The 13,166-nt window shown below is 49.4% G+C and overlaps 1 protein-coding gene and 1 long non-coding RNA gene across 3 annotated transcripts in view; one reads left to right on the top strand and one right to left on the bottom strand.

The window, feature by feature from the left end:
- The window catches only part of UBASH3B (ubiquitin associated and SH3 domain containing B), a 73,539-nt gene that overhangs the window by 53,537 nt on the left and 6,836 nt on the right, over positions 1-13,166 (bottom strand). The gene's annotated exons all lie outside the window — the stretch shown is intronic.
- The window catches only part of LOC308182836, a 77,646-nt gene extending 64,480 nt beyond the window's left edge, over positions 1-13,166 (top strand). Inside the window, exon 3 of the long non-coding RNA XR_013942116.1 lies at positions 1-13,166. This exon is cut by the window's left edge and continues 17,615 nt beyond it. This is a non-coding gene — a long non-coding RNA (uncharacterized lncRNA).

Genomic DNA, 13,166 nt, shown 5'->3' with positions numbered 1-13,166 from the left:
TTGGTCATTCACATGACTTTCGGCTTAGCTCCAAAACCGAAAAGTGACCTGTTTGTGCGAGGCTTTTCCCATGCCATCAGCAGCTGAACCTCCCGTCAACTACAACCGCTGCACCGGCGAGGAGGAGAACTGCCGGAGATCACAGCGAAGGAGCTTTCGAACACTGCTGAGCTTTGAAGTGGCCCACGTTCAGATCTTCTTCTGCCTTCCCAGGACCACAGGGAAAAGTTTCCGTTTTAATCCCAGCATCTGGTGTCCATTTGGTTGCAGAATAAAGGTTCATTCATACAGTGCATGCAGATTTTGGTCTTCATGGTCAAAGAGCTTCCGCCCAAACTCCTCTGGGAAGAGTCCTTACCCCGGCAGCCCTGCGACTGTCCCTGACCCTTTTGGTCCCTCCTGAATGTTTTGCCCAGGATCTCCTTTTCCTTGCAAACAATATCCAAGGAAAGCCCTCTGGCAGTTAAAGCGAGGTTCTGAAGAAAAGTGCAGCTGATATGAAGTCACTGGAGGTCACAGCGTGATTTTAGGGCCATTGCCACGCTCACCTGGGCACCCGGCCGAGGGTCTGCAGCTGCTCGGGGGAGAGCCACAGCATCTACAGCAAGCCCTGCTCTATTGCACCTGGGACGAATGAATGGACAAAAGAGCCACCAAATAGAAATAAGGAGCTTTCCCACCCGCGGAGCAGATACAATGGCACCTTCTTCTGCTACCGAAAGATGGCCCAGATGTTTATTAGACTTGGTCACTTTTAAGACGTAGAGGCCACGACCTCTGCATTCAGGTCTAAGGAAATTAATGGCAGTGATCCCAGTGATTTCACAATTTGGCTCTTGTTCAAAATGTAGGTTACGTTGACTGCAGGACAAATTCTGAGGTCCTTCCAGTTGTGCAAATGTAAGCTCACAGGGGGGTACTTTCTGCTGGATAAACTGCACAAAGAAAAAGGGGCAGATTTTGCTTCCACCTATTCCTTTGTGGTTTCCCTCCAAGTTCAATTAACTCGTATTCAATAAGCTCAACTGCAAATCAAAGGAATTAGGCACCAAGATTTGCTTGTTTCACACTCTTACATGATTTTGTAAACTGGTTTATAATTCTGTTCATCCCAGAGCTGCTCAGAGAAAAAACACACGAGTAATTTGCCTGATAACGGCTTGCTCCTATTCTTCCTGACAAATTTCTGGGTTTCCAACCTGGGCTGAGCTCTGAATAATCTACTATTAAGCTATTAAATAGCCATCACTGCAGGCTGGGGAGTAGGGGAACCCCAAGCAGCAGGCCAGAGACAAGATTGTAATGCTGAAACTTTATGCTTTTTTTCTTTTTTAATCTAGAAGGGAGGAGGGGGATTTCCCACTTCTACTGGATGCTTTTTGGCTTCCCAGTAAGAGATAATGCAGCTCAGTAATAGCCCCCAACCTCTATTTGTCTGGACTCTTGCAGTAACTTACATCCTCAGGTTCTCTCCATTTCCTTCAAAAATCAATAAGATCAGAGTCGTCTATGCCGTATTAGCTATGATTTGATTACAGGCTATAAGTGAGCTCCCATTGATTTTAATGTGGCTTCGCAGTGCTGTCTTTGAAACCGCTCCATAACACGCTGGTGGCCTTAGTGCACCACTTGATGGAGTTACGGCAAGCACAAGAGCTATGGAATTATTAACACCCGCTGAAGGCCAGGACCGAAATGTATCTGACCCAAGGCCCAGTCCTTCTGTGCTGTCAAAACCTACGCTAAGACTAAGAGCTGAAGTTTTGCCAAACACATTTAAAAGAGCTAAGGGTTTGCTTTGTCTACGCTTTTTTTCCCAATCTATCAACGCTACCAGCCCTAGTGGCTGATGAATGAAGGGCTTGGGTATCTTTCGGGGAGAGCAGATGTGCAAAACCAGGTGTGCTTAACTGAGCCGCCTAAAACTGAACCTTAGGAACCTTGGGCACCCTCTGGAGTAGATTTAGGTGGTTATTCAGGGAACCCAGACCTGAGCTTAGGAGAGTCAAGTTCTCCTGTGCTTAAAAAAATCAAACAAACTCAAGTACTTTCAGGATAATGCATTACTCAGTGCTGGAAATCACTCAGTGTTGTGGAGGCTAAAGTATAAATGCTTTAAGAATATGAAATATAAATTTGGACTGGCTTAGTGGTGGCCTTGAAGCATTTGGGGCCAAATGCAAAGTTTGGCTCCTTAAATCTCCAAGTGACTGATTGGCATAGGCTAGGAGAAGAAGAGGAAGAACTCCTTAGTGGCACATTAAGCTAGATGAACCTTTCATCTAATGGGCTGTGCCAGCCTTATACTTTTATTTATGTGCGCACATTAAAGGAAGGGCAGACCGTTATTCCTTACGGCACGGAGGAATGACTTCTGGCACCTCTCGTATCGTGGCAGGCCAGGACCGATCGCTGAGCTCCGCGCGATACCGGCGGTAGGGCAGCGGGGGACTGGGGCCGCTCATTTATCACCGCGCAAAGTGATCAGCATTGAGCCCATTCATTTCCTGAACCCACTGGCTCACATCCTGTATATGTTCAGCCATGCAGTGGTGTGCATCTTGTAGATGAAACCACAGAAACAGGCCTCGCAAGACAATGCATAGGCAGCGCTTTCCCCAAGGCACTGTCCTTCTCCACGGGGGTCTGCGGGGGTTTGCTGGGCGTCCTCTTTAAGCAGCCCCACACACCGCTTGGCGGCACCCCGCTGTTAACCCCCGCCACAATTTGCAAAGCGTCGGCGAGGCGGTAATGTAAGATGTTGCATAAACGTAGGATTTTACTAATCGGGCATCACGTTCCCATGCTTGCGGTCAGGAAGACATACCTAGCCAGAAGCATGCTGTAGGACAGGTCTGTGTGGGTCATCCCAGCCCTTGCTTGCGGCCTGACTCGCCTGTTGGCACCGCAGGACCTCTGCGGTAGCTCGCTGCCTGCTTGGGGTGGGTAGTGAACCCCCATTTGAGTGGCGTTTGCCAAGTCAGGCCCCGGGTTCTCTTCCGAACCAGCGAGCTCTCCTGGCTTCTGCTGCTGCTTCTGCTGCTTTGGTTTGTGTTATAAAGAAAAAAGAGAAAAAGGGAGAACCACACACTGGCCACAAATTGCTGCCTCATGTCAACTGTACGTATCCTGGATTTGTGTACAACATTGTGTATGTTGTAGGAGTGCGTGCTTGTGTACGTGCGTATAAATGTGTGCATATGCCTGTCCATACTTATATAGCAGAGGAATGTGTACGTAGGAGTATTTCTTGCTGTGTATTTTTACAGCTACCAGTCCTAAGTAATCTGGGGGATCTTCAGCATTGTAGATTAATTGCATTTGAATAGTTATGCAGTTGGCTTGAGATGCTTTGGGTGAACGAGATAGTTGCAGGAATGGAAGAAGCCCTTTCCTTCTCTTCCCAGCTTCAGAAATACCCCTGGCACAGGGAACAAAGTCCCCACGGCAGAAGGGGAGGCCGAGCAGTACCAGTACCGGTGTTTGGCTGGAGGACGGGGCCTCCGTTATTTCCTACTCCGTGCTCTTGGTATGGCTTGTAAAGGTTATAGAAACAGGGGCAAAAGGAGGGGTTGCCTTGGCCTTGGCGAGAAACCCAAAGAACATGACTTCCAACCCAAACCATTCTATGATTCTGTGACTTATAAAAAGTGATAGCAGTTTTAAAACTTGCAGGGTTTGGGGGAGGGAAATTATTTTTTCTCACCTTCGAATGCGTCATACATAGGAGAGGAGAGGAAGACGCAAAAAATCCCATATTTCAACATTTCCTTTCACCTAAGGTGGTACAGCGAAATCACCTGTCACCAGAGCCTGTTTCTGTAAGCGGAGCCAGAGCCAGAAATGGCTGCTGGTGGCAGATTTACAGCTCCAGATTTCTGCCCTCTGCTTCCTGCCCGGAGCACGTGTGCTCCCAGCGCAGGGCGGCTCGCTCGGTCCCACACGCTTTGGGAGCAGGAAGGGACGCAAGGGAGGATGGATTCTGCTTTGTGGGGACGCGTTCAGTGCTGCCCTGCTGTGAGCGAGCACGTCATGGGAATACGAGGTTCTGCAAAGCGGAGACGCTGAGAAGGAAAACACACACACAAATAGCCCCGGGACAAGCTGCTGGTGGAGCATGCCTGGAAAGCATTAGCTGGCTGGGGAGGAAAGGCTTGCTGCACACTTGCGCTAACGCTGAGCGACCTTTGCAGCGGGGAAGCAAGGACGTGTACGTGCTGCAGCTGGACAGGAGGTCAGGATGGGCACTGCTCTCCCCACGTCTGCTCGCAGAAACTAACTTCTGCGGAAATGTCAGCTGGTACTGAAAGCACGGTGGGGGGAAAATGGCACAGAGGTGGATGCTCAGAGTGACTCAGAAACCTTCCCCGAGTCAAACCCGCTTGTTCCTTTGGTGCTTTCTGAAAAGTTCAACCAGAATCTGTAAAGCACGCTGCTTTCTGAAACCTGGAGGGTTGCACTTCTACTCTCATTTGCTTTATGCAGCCATTTTGAACGCACACAAAGTGGGGGAAATGCTTCTCTGACAGGCACCGTGCTCAGCCTGCACAGCCATGGAGAGAGCAGGACACGTCTGTACCCCCGTCCACCCCATTCACTGGGGGCAATGGGATGTAAACACCTGCTTAGGGCTTTCTTAAACGGAAACCTAAGTGTCCTTCTCCACATGTCCTAACAGAGCCCATTCAGCCATCAACACGGAAGAGTCATGATCACTGATTGTGAACATTTACACCTTCTTGTCTCAGCCTGGTGCCCTGACCTGGTGCAGCTACCCCAGCCTCGCTGGCCAGGCTGAGCACGTTCCCTGGCTGAAGCTGGTTTATAGATGGCTTGGATATCACCGGCACACAGGCAAGGAAGGGAAATCAACGCTTACAATCCCATTTAAAGCCTCCTGAATCCATGGGAATGATTCCTCTTTGAGTCAGTACGCTCTGACTGCGGCAGGACAAAGGAAAGCTTTTACAGCGATTGATTTCTGAGGGACAGGAGCCGTGGCTTTGGCTCGGTTGGAAAATGGCTTGTTTAAAAGTCAAGGCAAAATCCACGCTGCCTTGGGAGAGGTGATGGTGGCAGTGCAGGGGCTGCAATGATGAGAGCAGGCAGGCTTCGGTCTGATGAATTGAATCGAGAGGGGCTGTGCTGGGTACACAGAAGTACTCCACTGTGAGAAAGGAGACGGTGAGAGCTGATAATGAGAACGAAGAACTTCCTTTGATTATTGCCTCTCATTTCCTACAATGCAATCTACATCTTTAAAGATAGCTCTTTTAAACGTTAGATCCCCTTGTCTCGGTGTGGTTAGATGATCTTAAGCACTAGTATTGAAAAAGAAAGGTTAACCTGAATAAGGTAGAATAGGAAGCCTCTTTTTCTTCCTATTTCTGTGCCACATGAATACCGTGGGACACCGCAGGTACGAGCGGAGCAATTTCAGACGTAGAGCAGAAGCCGGCAGGCTGGCAGATGCAGGGCAGCACACGGCAGGTGCTGAGATGGTGCCGAGAGAATTGCTGAGGACGAACGGGAAGCGAAGGTTGAGCCCATCCCGGGCTGGTCCCGGCTTTCACGTGGGGACCAGGGCAGGGCTGTGCTCAGGACCTGACTCCAAGCTATTTTTGACCTGCCCCTGAGTGCCAGGGCTGTGGTCGGACAGGCTGCTCGGCCCGAGTTCAGGTGGTGGCTTTACATTTCAAGCGTAATGGGGACTTGGAGCTGTGCCCTCACTCCTACCCAGCGCGGCAGTACGGCCAACTACACGTGGACATAATGTCACTCTGGACTAAAAAAAAAAAACTGAAGTACCGGTGGCAGCTGGGAACCACCTTGTAGGGTTTTCAGATTTGTCCACATCTCGTTGGCTTCGGCACGACCTGCAGGCCCCTAAGTGCCACCGGCACCTTTCCTATTTGCTGTGCTCATGTCCCAAAACTGCCTCCAGGGCATGCTCATGGACCTCCAGAGCCAGCTAAAACATAAACCCAGTCCCTAGGAACAGAAGCAAAGCAAAATTATGGCATCCCGTGGGTTACCTGAGACCCTGTTCCCTTACAAGTGCTGGATCAGGGACATGAGCAGTGGCATGGAAAAGGGGTACAGCAATAATTAGAGCCAAATAATGGAATTGCACATTTCAGAACAAACAGGATGCACACACAGAAGAGAAGAAACCTTCTCGATCAAAAACCAAGCGGAAATGAAATTAGAGAGACACTAATCCAGAGAGCCAAACGGAGCCGCTCTAACGTGGGGTGGCAGTGAGCTCACGGTAACAGCAGCAGCAAAGGACGAGCAGCAAAGCTCCACCCTGCGCCGCGGTATTTAGAAACAAAACAAAATAGTTTCAAAGCCCGCGAGCTAGCCGTGCGTTTAGGCACCTGAGTGATATCCATTAAAGCCAACGGAACTATTCGCGCGTTCGAACTCAGGCAACACGTTTACATCCTCTGCCAGCTTGGCACCTAAATTCGTGCCAGTTTGCTCCTTGAACGTGGGGCCCGGAGGGGGAGCCTGCGGAAGCGCGCTCCTTCAGAGGCTGCAATTCCCTCGGCCGTGTGCTGCTGCGAAGCTCCACTTTAACTCTGAGAAGCTCAGGGGTGTTTGTACACCAGGCAAACCTTAAACTCCCCGCCGGCCGTGGAAACAAATCTGCCCAGACCTGGCAGGGTGTTGAAGGGATGCTGCTGGGATTTGCTGATTATTTTCACCCAGACCACCGCTAATAAAAAAAACGAGCGAAAAAGATGTAGCTTTCAGGAGTCTTCGTTCCAAGCGAAAACTTGTGTCTGCTTTGACGCGTACCTCGAAGCAAAGGGACAATTATCTAATCACAACACTCAATCCCATTTGCATAATGTCAACTAAATTGTTCAACTGCTTCAAATGCTTTTGTGATTAGAAAGATACTCCACAAATAAACTGACTGCATGTTCCTGACACTTGAAACTAATGTGTTACGAGTAAGAGAAAGATAAAGCGGCGTGGTAAAAGGATTCCTTCCTCACCATTACTTCCACTCAACCTAGGAAATCACAAAATGTCACGTCTATTACTCAAATGAAAGTCACATCAAAGGTCCTGTAGGACTGGGGGATATGCTGCAGCAAAATTGAAATAATATTTTGCAGGTGGAGAGTTGAGCTAGATGCCTGGAACAGTATCTAATTGCCACATAAGAGTACATTTGTGTGTTATTTATGTCCTGATGGCAAATCCAAATTACTGAGATCTAAACCCAGCAGCGCAAACGACTCCCTTTGTGTCCTCAGGCAAATACCTGGTAACGCTTTCATGTCTGCCGGGGTGTTTAATTTGCAGAGACCCTGAGCATCAGTTAGCCAAGACTTTCCCAGGTGGTTGCTGACTTCGGGTAATCCATTTTGGACCTCTGAAAAGGACTTGGTTTTTAGAGAGCTAAGTACAACTTTCTCCCATGCGCTGCTAAGTAATGTGTTGGTTATTTTGGGGTTTGGGTGAGTCGTGGGGAATCATGCCCTTTGTATGGTCCATACACAACCCCCGTGCCCCATCACTGTTGCAGCTCTCACCATTATGTTCCTAATCTTTTATGTTTCTATCCCCCAAATCCTGTGAGACAGGGAGTTGCTATATTCCTCCAGCAATGGCACCTGAAGGCACCTGACCTGAAGCTGGGCAAGGAACCGATGCAGATGTTTCTCCTCAGTCATCTGCTTCCTGAGGCCTGACGAGGTTTTCCTCTGACCTTTAGAGGAAGGATGGTGAACAGACCTCGGTGCATGCCTCCTCTCCACTGCCTCCACTCTCACAGAAGTAAGAAAGGGCGTTAGGTGCATGACTTGAGTTGCACGCAGTGAGATATTCTCCCCTCGTCCCCCCCCATACCTGCATAACCCCGCTCAGGACAGACTGAAATGGATGGACCAGCCCGCGCCTCGGGCTCTTGCAATGCGTTTCTGTGTCATCCTAACAAAAAACTATTCCTTTTTTTCCTGCCCCTCCGCACATTTTAGCTGGGCAGCCTTGGCTGTGCCCTTTTCAAGTTCACCGTGCAGCAGATGGGCCTATCTGAACACCAAGCACAGGCAAGGAAATCAGCAGCTGGTCGCAGGAGTTTCCTAGGAGAAGATGAAAGGATCGCAGCAGGCTGCCCGGTGCCCGCGGTTCGGCTGACTCACACAAGAAGCCTGCTGAGACACATTTCCCAGGTGCTCGAGTCACTAACACAGAGCCTGGGCTAATATCAGAGGCGATGATGTGCTGGCAGGAGTTTCTCTCCTTGTGATGCACTTTCAGAGGGGTTAAAAGTCGTGTGAGTGACGGCTGCCAAAGGGGGGAATCAGAGAAGATCCCACTCACGCCACGTGCCTCTGACACACCGTTTTCCACTTTGATCCAGACAAGCATCGGCAGTTTTGGGGCAGGAAGAGGTGGAAGTCAGAAAGATACAGCGACCCCAAAGTCAGGGGCTTCCTAGGAAGTTAATTCCTCTCCCACAGGTGGCATCTGGTGAACCTGTTCGGGAAGCCGGATGATGAAATGGAGAATTGCTATAAATGCTGACCTTCCCGTTGGCAAGCAGAATGTTGTACACTTGGGAGAAGAACAGAAATACTGTGTGTGTGTGTGATTTTTCTTTTCTAAAATTGCACTATTGTTATCAAATCAAAGTGAGACTTAAAATCCCCCCTGCTGCTGCTCTCAGGTTGGTGTACGAGGCCCCGGTCGTGCAGCTGGTCCCCCACGGGAGGCTTCTTGCACACATCTAGGCTAACACTGAGAAGGAAGGGCTTTGCTTTTTAGACTTTATGTAGGTGGTAGATGCTCATGGAGCAGTGAACCTGAAATCACCGTAACTCTGGAAGGAAACGGCATCGGCTGCCCTGTGCCAGCACAGCTCGAGCCACTTGCCCACTGCAGGCAGCACTCAGGACTCGGGGCTCTGCCACCCATCCTGACTCATACTCCGTAGCCCCAACAAATAAATGTGCTGTGAGCAGCAAATATTAAAAAACAAAAACCGAGGTTTATATTTTTCTCCCAGAGGCTTTGGTACTGATCCCTATTTACACCCAGGCTCTTTGCGTTACCTGAGTGGTGTAAAGAAATTATTTCTCTAAAGGGTGCTCTTGCAGAAATGAAAGTCGGGTTGTTTCTGGGCGAGCTCCTCAGCTGGTGCGTATTAGCATCGCTCCAGCAAAGCCGATGGTGCCGGGCTGATTTACACTACCGGAAGGCTTTGCCCTTTAGGACGTGAGTGCATTTATGACACAGCCACTCTGTGGGAGGGGGTGAAGAGGCTGTGAAGAGAATATAAATGTGTCTCATAAGGTGCAGCTGTAATTTACATTTATTCCGAGGCTCGCTTCCGTTGCCCGTTGACTAGTGTAAATACGAACCAGATCCAATTCTTGTTTAGCTTGAGATTTCTTTGAACTGCGCCTGGGAGAACTGCCTGCAGCGTATCCGGGGGTAATATATTGTGATTTGACACTTGCTAAGAGCTGGCAGCCGCTCTCCGAAAGAAATATTGATTGCGAAGAATAAATTCAATATAATAGTAGAACAAGGGAGCAGGACATCATCGACACCATTTACAGTCTGCGATTGTGGAGCGCCCTTTGTCTTGAGTAGATGGCAAATGTTAATTAAGGTGCCTTCCCTGGCATCAGGCGATTGATGTGCTGTCTCATTTTACATCTTGCTGTCTGTAAAATGGGAAGGATGCTGGCTTCGGAGTAGCAGTTCATAACAGTGCTGCGGATTTCACCCATCAATCTAACTCACCGCACCTCTGGGTAACGACTGGGAGTAAGAGATTTTGGAGGCGATGCTGAGACCGGAGCCTGGCGGCGGGAGACGATGCTGTCTGCTTCCTCACGTGGCCTCTCCCTGCGCTCATTGCTGCCAGTGAGGTTGCCAGCTCTTGGAGCAGGGACCGTGTTTTCCTTTTCTGTGCGTACGGCCCCGAGCTCAGTAGGATTGTGGTGCATAAAAGTCAGGCTTCGTTTCACTGGTGCCATAGAAGGAAAAAACGATACTGGTGTTTCACGTCAACAAAAACGTTGGGTTTAAAATTTGTGTTTTGATTCAGCCTCTCTCAATAAAAAGAGGAACAGCTTAGAAACAAACAAAGAAAGAAAAACCTATACCATGCTATACGTTCTTGGTATTTCCAATGCCATTTAATGCATCCCCTTCATACTCAGTAGAAAAGTATCACACATCTTGATGTCAGCCGTTCAGGAGCAGCCCATGCTCGAGCGCTTTGCTGAATCAGGCCGTCAATGAGGTTTCAGTGGTGTAAGAGCTCACTGTGTTCCGTTTGGGAGAAGAGAAAGAAAACAGTCATTTTTACGAGCCCAAGATGAAAAATCTCTCCGAAACACACCCACCTCTCCACCGGCAATTATTTCACAGCCACCGACCGCGGATGATTAATTGGGCACTATCAGGAGGCGCAGTGCCGGGCTAACAGGACATGAAAGTGCAAGAAGTGGCGTTTACCTTGCGTTTGATAATCGCCCTGGGGCGACGGGTGTGAGTAAAATACAGTTCTAGCACAGCAGGCAGATATCCCAGCGTTTATCCAGGCCGCTGCTTGCTCAGCGCACAACCTTTTGGAGCGTTTTCACGCTAATCTCCCATTGACAGGGACTGGCCTGCGAGGTATTCGTGCTGGCAGACAGCAAACCTCGGTCCCGAGGACTTGAATTTGGTTGTCTGGGGAAAGCAAAGACCTCAGACACGTCTCCTGCCACTCACAGCAGCTCCCAGTTTATTATTGCTTGCTTTCTGTTTAAATTTTACACGGCTGCGTGGTGGGTGACAGAAACCGCTCAGGTCCTGACACCTGCCAGATATTGTCATGTCTACACATGCAGCTCTGCTGTCCCTCCTCGTCTTGATTCATTTGGGAATTGTTGGAAAAAGGGGAAGGCTGGAGCTTCCCGGGGAACAGAGGAGCCATGGCTCCTGCTGCCTGCGTGTGCGAGATCGGGATATCGTGGCTGCAGATCAGTTGTGCCTTAAAGGGTGCCTTTTGCAGCCAGGACTTGTCAAAGCTTCAGCTGAAATATCGGAAGAGAGCATTTGATAGGGCAGCATGCGTGTCTTGGGAACCAAGACAAGAGGTACAAAATGGCTAAGATACGTTTGTGTAGCTTGTCAGCTCTTTTGTTGCGGTGGCTCCAGCACTTCCCTCTGCCCATCCCATTATCTCTCGCTGTTGGTTTTTCCCCTCCACTTTGCCCTCTCTAGCTTCAGCCTTTGTGCACGCCTGAGCAGAATAGGAGACGGTGGGGACAGGGTAATGCACAGCAGAGCCAGGGCCTATTCTTTTGGGTCTGTTTATCCAGTGGGTGAGTAAGACACAAGCGCCCTGGTGCACCCCATTGTAATGCACAAAGCCTGCAGTGAGTCCTGGTGATGGAATCCAAAACGCTGTCAGCTGCTACACTACAGCTCTTTTGATGACTCTGCTTGTTGAGGATAATTAGACGGGTGCAGTACAGACACACACACGGATGTCTCTATTCTTTCTGCAGTTGCACAGCACATGCTGTGCATCCTCTATGAGCACCGCTTAAAACCTAGGGCAATATTTTCAAGTGTGTGCAAGAGTTGGGAGCCCAAGATTCACTCTCAAAGGTGACTTGAAAACCGAGGCTCATCAGGAGCCAGTAGGGTTAGCAGCTTGACATTTAAAAGCACCATTTTTTTTTTTTTGAAACTTCTGCTCAAGATCTTTCAAAACGTGGAATTCCCCCCGGCTTCTGTCCGTGTAGTTATTCAGTAGGTCCCAGGGGCTGTCAGCACCCTTTGAGCACGGGCTCTCGCACAGCAAAGTGGCAGAAGTAATCCAAGGGTAAACTTCCAGATGGCTTTACAAGGAAGCACTGCAGAAACAGGCCAACGTGCTGCCACTGTCACCAAGCCTCCAAGGGGGGTGAATAATCAGTATTTCATGCAAACAAGGCTCCATTCAAATAGTCCATGCTGGGTACCTGAACTCCTGAGCTGCTCTGGTGAGCCTTTGTCTCGAGAATCTCCTCCTGACAGTAGCATTGGGTCTGTGCGGTGAGAGAGGGAAAGGGACAGAAAAGGAAAAGGTAACCCTGCTATCGCGGCATCGCTCGATAACTGAATCGTAGCTTGGAGGGGAATTGCAAACGAAGGATCGAGTTGTTGACACGATGGGGTTTTGATTCTGTGAACTGGAGGTGACTAAGTGAGCTGCCGGTGATGCGGGGGCTCTGGGCTGCCCTTTCTGCAGCCGCCTTCCTTCCTCGGGCAGGGGGAAGGACCAAGCCTAGGCCCTTTGCTCCGAGACAAGAAAATCGTCACTGAGCCAGAACATGCAAATGTTTTGTTGTCACCATGTCATTTTAATACCCAAATGAACCACGTACTTGGGGACCAGGAAAGTTTCTAACAACTCTTGCAGCGTGTGCTGAAGCTGGATAGCCCCAAAACACACAGCTCCAATGTCTGGGGATGGCTGTCCTCTGCCTGACTTGCCACTGAACCAGGAACTCACTGCATACGGTGCTGCTACTTAGACATTTAAGTATGAAATCCCAATGAAGCACAGTGGGTGAAGGCACTGTAAAGTTCTTGGTTTTTCTCCTGAACACGTGCAAGCTTGCTTTCTGGGCAGCTAGCTCCGAGTATCACAGTGACGCTGACCCGGGCTCAACTGCAGGCATTAAGGGATGCTCTGTTCTTACACAGCCCCCTCGATGCTTGTGGCAGGAACATTTTCTTTGTTGCTATCAGTCCTGAACTGTTCCACTTTGCCGACTCTCAGACACGATTAACGGCAGTTATATGTACCGAATCGCAGATCACTGGGGCAGTTTGGGGCACTGCTGCCCTAGGTATAATTTTAGACCATGATCTGATCGGAGAAATGACATCTTCAGCCCCTGGTAAGGGAAGGTCTCTCTCCATTTGAGAGCTTTATACAATGTAATGGAAATAGATGTTATTCTTAGACCAGATATCTAAGCCTTGTGGTTAAGCTAACAGATTAAAACTCTACAGACGGAGGGGCAAGTGCCAGCCCAAGTGCAGGTTTGACATATATGTGTGTATATATATATATATATATATATATATGTTGGCTGCTCCGTGCCTCAGCTCCATTCAAACAGTGGAAGTGAGGAGTCCTCTCTGTTTTATCA

Source organism: Anser brachyrhynchus (assembly GCF_964034855.1).
Source record: "Anser brachyrhynchus genome assembly, chromosome: 25".
Classification (NCBI taxonomy): domain Eukaryota; kingdom Metazoa; phylum Chordata; class Aves; order Anseriformes; family Anatidae; genus Anser; species Anser brachyrhynchus.
Note: the sequence above shows the minus strand (reverse complement) of the source record. Positions and strands in the feature narration are given on the sequence as shown.